We start from the raw sequence: 7500 nt of genomic DNA, 5'->3' as shown, positions 1-7500 counted from the left end.
TCGAAAGGAGCCCACCTTTTGCCAGGCACAGACCGTTAAGGTCACGGACACGCTTGGGTGGTTAAGCTACAGTGACCCTTTCTAGCCGCCTTCGTCGTGTCTGCTGGGCACACATGGCCTTCCCCCCCCTGCCCGTGACAGGGGAGAGGTTGGTGTGCCAGGTCCGACTGGAGTTTGCAAACCATAGCGTTCAAGATACATGCACACACTCAGCCCTCCAGCTCTAAAAGGGTGACGTGTTTTGGTGCTCAGTTGCTAGAGAAATCTCGTGTTCAGCTACCAGAACGGGACTTGCTGTGCACATTCCCGCTCCACTCGAGACGGCAGACACCCAGGCTCTGGAGCTTGAATCGGACCTCTGTTAGACAACACAGGTGGACTTCTCGGCCTCACAAGAGAGCAATACGCCAGCGGTGTGAACAGGAGAGTCGTGCCGACAAAACCCACTGACTTTTAAAACTGTCCGTCTGCCACTTGGGACAGAGAGAGGAACCTGACGAGCCTGAACACCAGCCTTGGCTGGACCGCTCGGGCCCTCCCATGTCGGACGCGAGTCGCCAAATCGATCGGAAGAGAGTACCGATTCCTCTCAAAAAGTCTGCGTGCCCGTTATTATAAAAGCAGCCCACCGGCCGCGGTGCCTTGCCCACAAACACACTTGGTGTCTGGGGTGATTCAGAGCCGCCGCGGCTCGAAAGTGTCAACCTGTTTTAAAAGTCATCGCTATGCCGGCACAGGTGACTTTCAAGTTAAAGAGTTCTCTTTATTGGCTTTCAAAAAAATCTGCAAAGTGTCACAGAGATTTTGAGAAACTCTTTTTTTTCTTTATATTATTATAATATAATATAATGTGTATATGTTTTCGAAAAGCATCCACCAGCAATCCATGGTGAGCCTCTCTCTGCTGGCAAGCTCCTCCTGCCTGAGCCCGACGCTGTCGAGGCTCAACACGATTTCAGACTGACAAAGAGTTCGAAAATTGCCGCCTGATGTAGCTTTAAATGCTGACAGGTGACTTCCGAGTGCTCTTGTAAAGGTCTCCGCTTTGAAATTGAGAGCCTTTTGCCAAGTGTCACTTTTTCAGGCACTCTTAAAGTGCACCTGGGCTGTCAGAGAAAGCTCTGAAAATCGTGTTCTCGAAAATCTCCGGGTACCCGACCAATCCCTAGGTGCCCGAATGACAAGTGTCAATTCGGCAGGACGGCCTCCCACCTCCGGCCGCAGATGCGTCACTAAATCCCCGCAAAGGGGGCTTTCTCATTTCGGCATAGGGGCTTCCGCGGCCAACTCATTAACCTGTGCTCGGACTTTTTGTGCCACAAGTGCAAGGGACCGTTTGCCGGCAGCTACTCGCACCCCCCCGCCCAGGGGGGGAATCCTCTGACCGGAGATCCGAAACGCCGGCCGAATCCATCCCCGTCGGACTTCCGAAGGGGTTCCCTCGACCGACTGACTTCCGAACTCCTTTCTGGGCTTAAACGGGTGGAATTCGGACCCTCTCGCAAGGGAGCCGAAGCCCGCCAGCCCCGGGAGGCCTCGGGGCCGCCGTTTTCAAGCCCGACCAAAAAACCCGAAAAATGGGGAAAAATGGGAAAAATTCCCACTCCCAAAAGGCTTAAAAGTCGGTTGGGCGGCAGCCCGGGTCGGTCTCTGCAGACCTGGAGGCGCTAGACACAAGTCTGGTAAACAGGCTAAGTCTCGACATGCCACCTCTTACTATCCTGCAGGTACCCCGCCAATCCCCCCGGAACCGGCTGGCAATTGGCGAATCAGCGGGACGAATTTGAATTCGTGACCGACTCTCTGACACCGAATCGCCGCAAACGCGTTTCGATTTTTCGGCTTCGGTACCTCCCATCAGACTTTGACTGGCCATATCTCCGGACTCACGTGTCGCAGCCGGGACCTTCAGGTACCGTTCGACGCGTCTAACCCTGCCCCGTCGAATGGCGCCCCTCGCGGTGTGGTCCGATTTCCGCATTTTGGTCAGATTTGCCTCCAAATTTTTCAGATTGAGTTGACGAATGCCCCCTACGGGGTAACCTCTTGCCCTTTCGGACATGGTCCCTGTGACTTAATTTCCGCCTTTTGCTCAATCGTTTCCCCATTTATAATTAATTTTAAAAATCGGGTTACTCAGTTCTGGTTTACCAGTTCCCTCTTCGGACTTAGTTTTTGGTTAATCATTTCCGGTTCACCAGTTCCCGTTTTGGACTTAGTCTCTGCGGGCCGTTTCTCATCTTTTGGTTCATCAGTTCCCCTCTTTTAATAATTTTTTGGCTGCTTTCGTTTGATCATTTCCCTGCCTTCTGGGTGACTTTTGCCCCTTAGGACTTCATCGCCGCACATTATTTTCGACTTCTGGTTGATCATTTCACCCCTTTTAATCATTTTTGCAACTTTTGGTTAACCATTTCACCCAGCTTCTGGTTAACCATTTCCCCTTTGGGACTTAGTCTCTGAGCATTCTTTTGGGATTCTGGTTAATCATTTGCCAATTTTTAAAAAATGTTGCCGCTTTTGTTTAATGCTTTCTGGTCAACCTTTCCCTCTTTCAGACTTCACCGCGGCACATTGCTTTAGCCTCCTGGTTAATCATTTCACCCCTTTTAATCATTTTTGCAACTTTTGGTTAACCATTTCCCCCAGCTTCTGGTTAACCATTTCCCCTTTGGGACTTGGTCTCTGAGCATTCTTTTGGGATTCTGGTTAATCATTTGCCAATTTTTTAAAAATGTTGCCACTTTTGTTTAATGCTTTCTGGTCAACCTTTCCCTCTTTCAGACTTCACCGCGGCACATTGCTTCAGCCTCCTGGTTAATCATTTCACCCCTTTTAATCATTTTTGCAACTTTTGGTTAACCATTTCCCCCAGCTTCTGGTTAACCATTTCCCCTTTGGGACTTAGTCTCTGAGCATTCTTTTGGGATTCTGGTTAATCATTTGCCAATTTTTAAAAAATGTTGCCACTTTTGTTTAATGCTTTCTGGTCAACCTTTCCCTCTTTCAGACTTCACCGCGGCACATTGCTCCAGCCTCCTGGTTAATCATTTCACCCCTTTTAATCATTTTTGCAACTTTTGGTTAACCATTTCCCCCAGCTTCTGGTTAACCATTTCCCCTTTGGGACTTAGTCTCTGAGCATTCTTTTGGGATTCTGGTTAATCATTTGCCAATTTTTTAAAAATGTTGCCACTTTTGTTTAATGCTTTCTGGTCAACCTTTCCCTCTTTCAGACTTCACCGCGGCACATTGCTTTAGCCTCCTGGTTAATCATTTCACCCCTTTTAATCATTTTTGCAACTTTTGGTTAACCATTTCCCCCAGCTTCTGGTTAACCATTTCCCCTTTGGGACTTAGTCTCTGAGCATTCTTTTGGGATTCTGGTTAATCATTTGCCAATTTTTAAAAAATGTTGCCACTTTTGTTTAATGCTTTCTGGTCAACCTTTCCCTCTTTCAGACTTCACCGCGGCACATTGCTTCAGCCTCCTGGTTAATCATTTCACCCCTTTTAATCATTTTTGCAACTTTTGGTTAACCATTTCCCCCAGCTTCTGGTTAACCATTTCCCCTTTGGGACTTAGTCTCTGAGCATTCTTTTGGGATTCTGGTTAATCATTTGCCAATTTTTAAAAAATGTTGCCGCTTTTGTTTAATGCTTTCTGGTCAACCTTTCCCTCTTTCAGACTTCACCGCGGCACATTGCTTTAGCCTCCTGGTTAATCATTTCACCCCTTTTAATCATTTTTGCAACTTTTGGTTAACCATTTCCCCCAGCTTCTGGTTAACCATTTCCCCTTTGGGACTTGGTCTCTGAGCATTCTTTTGGGATTCTGGTTAATCATTTGCCAATTTTTTAAAAATGTTGCCACTTTTGTTTAATGCTTTCTGGTCAACCTTTCCCTCTTTCAGACTTCACCGCGGCACATTGCTTCAGCCTCCTGGTTAATCATTTCACCCCTTTTAATCATTTTTGCAACTTTTGGTTAACCATTTCCCCCAGCTTCTGGTTAACCATTTCCCCTTTGGGACTTAGTCTCTGAGCATTCTTTTGGGATTCTGGTTAATCATTTGCCAATTTTTAAAAAATGTTGCCACTTTTGTTTAATGCTTTCTGGTCAACCTTTCCCTCTTTCAGACTTCACCGCGGCACATTGCTCCAGCCTCCTGGTTAATCATTTCACCCCTTTTAATCATTTTTGCAACTTTTGGTTAACCATTTCCCCCAGCTTCTGGTTAACCATTTCCCCTATGGGACTTAGTCTCTGAGCATTCTTTTGGGATTCTGGTTAATCATTTGCCAATTTTTAAAAAATGTTGCCGCTTTTGTTTAATGCTTTCTGGTCAACCTTTCCCTCTTTCAGACTTCACCGCGGCACATTGCTTTAGCCTCCTGGTTAATCATTTCACCCCTTTTAATCATTTTTGCAACTTTTGGTTAACCATTTCCCCCAGCTTCTGGTTAACCATTTCCCCTTTGGGACTTAGTCTCTGAGCATTCTTTTGGGATTCTGGTTAATCATTTGCCACTTTTTAAAAAATGTTGCCGCTTTTGTTTAATCGTTTCCCTGCTATGTGGTCAACCTTTTCCCCTTTCAGACTTCATCGCCGCGCATTGTTGTCGACTTCTGGTTAATCATTTTTCCCCTTTAAATCTTTTTTTGCCACTTTCGGTTAACCATTTCACCCAGCTTCTGGTTAACCATTTGCCCCATTATACTGAATTTTTCCGCTTTGGTTTAATCATTTCCCTGCTTTCTTGTCAACCTTTTCCCCTTTTGGACTTCGCCGCCGCACTTTGCTTTTGCCTTCTGGTTAAACATTTCTCCCCTTTTAATCCTTTTTCCCACTTTTGGTTCACCAGTTCACCCAGCTTCTGGTTAACCATTTCCCCTTTGGGACTTAAGTCTCTGAGCATTCTTTTGGGATTCTGGTTAACCATTTGCCACTTTTTTAAAAATGTTGCCGCTTTTGTTTAATGCTTTCCCTGCTTTCTGGTCAACCTTTTCCCCTTACGACTTCGCCGCCGCACTTTGCTTTCGCCTTCTGGTTAATCATTTCACCCCTTTTAATCCTTTTTCCCACTTTGGGTTGGACAGTTCACCCAGCTACTGGTTAACCATTTCCCCTTTGGGACTTAAGTCTCTGAGCATTCTTTTGTGATTCTGGTTCACCATTTGTCCCTTTTTAAAAGATATTGCTGCTTTTGATTAAACCTTTCCCTGCTTTGCGGTCGACCTATTCCTCTTTCAGACTTCATCGCCGCACCTTGTTTTCGACATCTGGTTCAACATTTCTCCCCTTTTAATCCTTTTTCCCACTTTTGGTTAAGCAGTTCACCCAGCTTCTGGTTCACCATTTGCCCCTTTTTACTGAATTTTTCTGCTTTTGTTTAATCATTTCCCTGCTTTGCGGTCGACCTATTCCTCTTTCAGACTTCATCGCCGCGCATTGTTTTCGACATCTGGTTCAACATTTCTCCCCTTTTAATCCTCTTTCCCACTTTTGGTTAAGCAGTTCACCCAACTTCTGGTTAACCATTTGCCCCTTCTTACTGAATTTTTCTGCTTTTGTTTAATCATTTCCCTGCTTTATGGTCAACCTTTTCCCCTTTAGGACTTCGCCGCCGCACTTTGCTTTCGCCTTCTGGTTAATCATTTCACAACATTTTAATCCTTTTTCCCACTTTTGGTTAAACAGTTCACCCAGCTTCTGGTTAACCATTTGCCCCTTTGGGACTTAAGTCTCTGAGCATTCTTTTGGGATTCTGGTTCACCATTTGTCCCTTTTTAAAAGATATTGCTGCTTCTGTTTAATCCTTTCCCTGCTTTGCGGTCAACCTTTTCCTCTTTCAGACTTCATCGCCGCGCATTGTTTTCGACATCTGGTTCAACATTTCTCCCCTTTTAATCCTCTTTCCCACTTTTGGTTAAGCAGTTCACCCAACTTCTGGTTCACCACTTGCCCCTTTTTACTGAATTTTTCTGCTTTTGTTTAATCATTTCCCTGCTTTCCGGTCAACCTTTCCCTCTTTCAGACTTAATCGCCGCACATTGTTGTCGACTTCTGGTTGATCAGTTCACCCCTTTTTTATCCTTTTTCCCACTTTGGGTTAAGCAGTTCACCCAGCTTCTGGTTAACCATTTGCCCCTTTGGCACTTAAGTCTCTGAGCATTCTTTTGGGATTCTGGTAAACCATTTGTCCCTTTTTAAAAAATGCTGCTGCTTTTGTTTAATGCTTGCCCTGCTTTGCGGTCGATCATTTCACCCCTTTTAATCCATTTTTGCCACTTTGGGTTAAACAGTTCACACAACTTCTGGTTCACCATTTCACATTTCGGAACTTTTATTCCCACCATTACTTTGGGCTTCTGGTTCATCATTTCACGCTGTTTTACAAATCTTTGCCGCTTCACTTTTAATCCACAAACCGTGGCTCGCTTTCGGGTGGGGGGGGGGGGTAGCGGGTTTGGGCCGGGCACTCGACATCCCGGTGTGCGACCGGGTTCGTTCTGGTACCGCTCGGTGCCCCTCGTCCTGCTCTTGCCGCGGAAGCAAACCAGACGACCGTCGGTCTCACGCCCGAGGGGAGAGGAGGCGGAAAGCGGTTTGCAGCCTTTCGCTGTACCTCCGGCGGGCAGCGCCGCACCTCCGAGTGCTCGGTACCGTTCGCTGCACCTCGTCCGGCCGCACGCAGCGAGCCAAACCCGGAGGAAATCGGCCTGTGCCTTCTCGAGATATGGGCCTCCGGGTGGGACGGACAAACCGGGGCCCCGAGCTCGCTTTCGGCGGCCCGGCACTCGACTTCCCGGTGTCCGAACGTGATCCTTCCGGTACCCTTCGGTGCCCCTTGCCCGACTCTAGCTCCCGTGCTGAAGCGGAGTCGGTCGGCCTGACGGCCTGCCGAGTTAACCAGCGGAAAGCGGTGCGCAGCCTTTCGCTTGCAGCTCCGGCGGGCAGCGCCGCACCTCCGGCTGCTCAGTGCCGTCCGCTGCTCCCCTTCCGGCTGCACGCAGCGAACCATACCCGGAGGAAATCGGCCTCGGCCTTCCGGAGATATGGGCCTGCGAGTGGGACCAATAAATCGGTGCACATTTCCGGCTCGGTTTCCGGCCTCGGCACTATCAGTTCACGCCGTCCGACCGACGTCGTTCTGGCACGGTTCCGTTGCTCCTTGATCCGGTCCAGCCACGGTAATCAGCCGAAGATGGTGGGGGGTAGGGGGGGGACACATTGCCCGCCGAGTTAGCCGGAGGAGATCGGCCTCGGACTTCCTCAGATATCAGCCTCCGGGTGGGACAGACAAACCGGGGACCCGAGCACGCTTTCGGCGGCCCGCTGGTCGACTTCCCGGTGTGCGACCGGGTTCGTTCCGGTACCGTTCGCTGCCCCTCGTCCTGCTCTAGCCGCGGAAACAAACCCGACGACCGTCGGTCTCACGCCCGCGGAGGGAGGCGGCGGAAAGTGGTTTGCAGCCTTTCGCTGTACCTCCGGCGGG

The sequence above is a fragment of the Heptranchias perlo genome, unplaced genomic scaffold, assembly GCF_035084215.1.
Source record: "Heptranchias perlo isolate sHepPer1 unplaced genomic scaffold, sHepPer1.hap1 HAP1_SCAFFOLD_736, whole genome shotgun sequence".
Taxonomy (NCBI): Eukaryota; Metazoa; Chordata; class Chondrichthyes; order Hexanchiformes; family Hexanchidae; genus Heptranchias; species Heptranchias perlo.
This window is presented reverse-complemented; position numbering follows the sequence as displayed.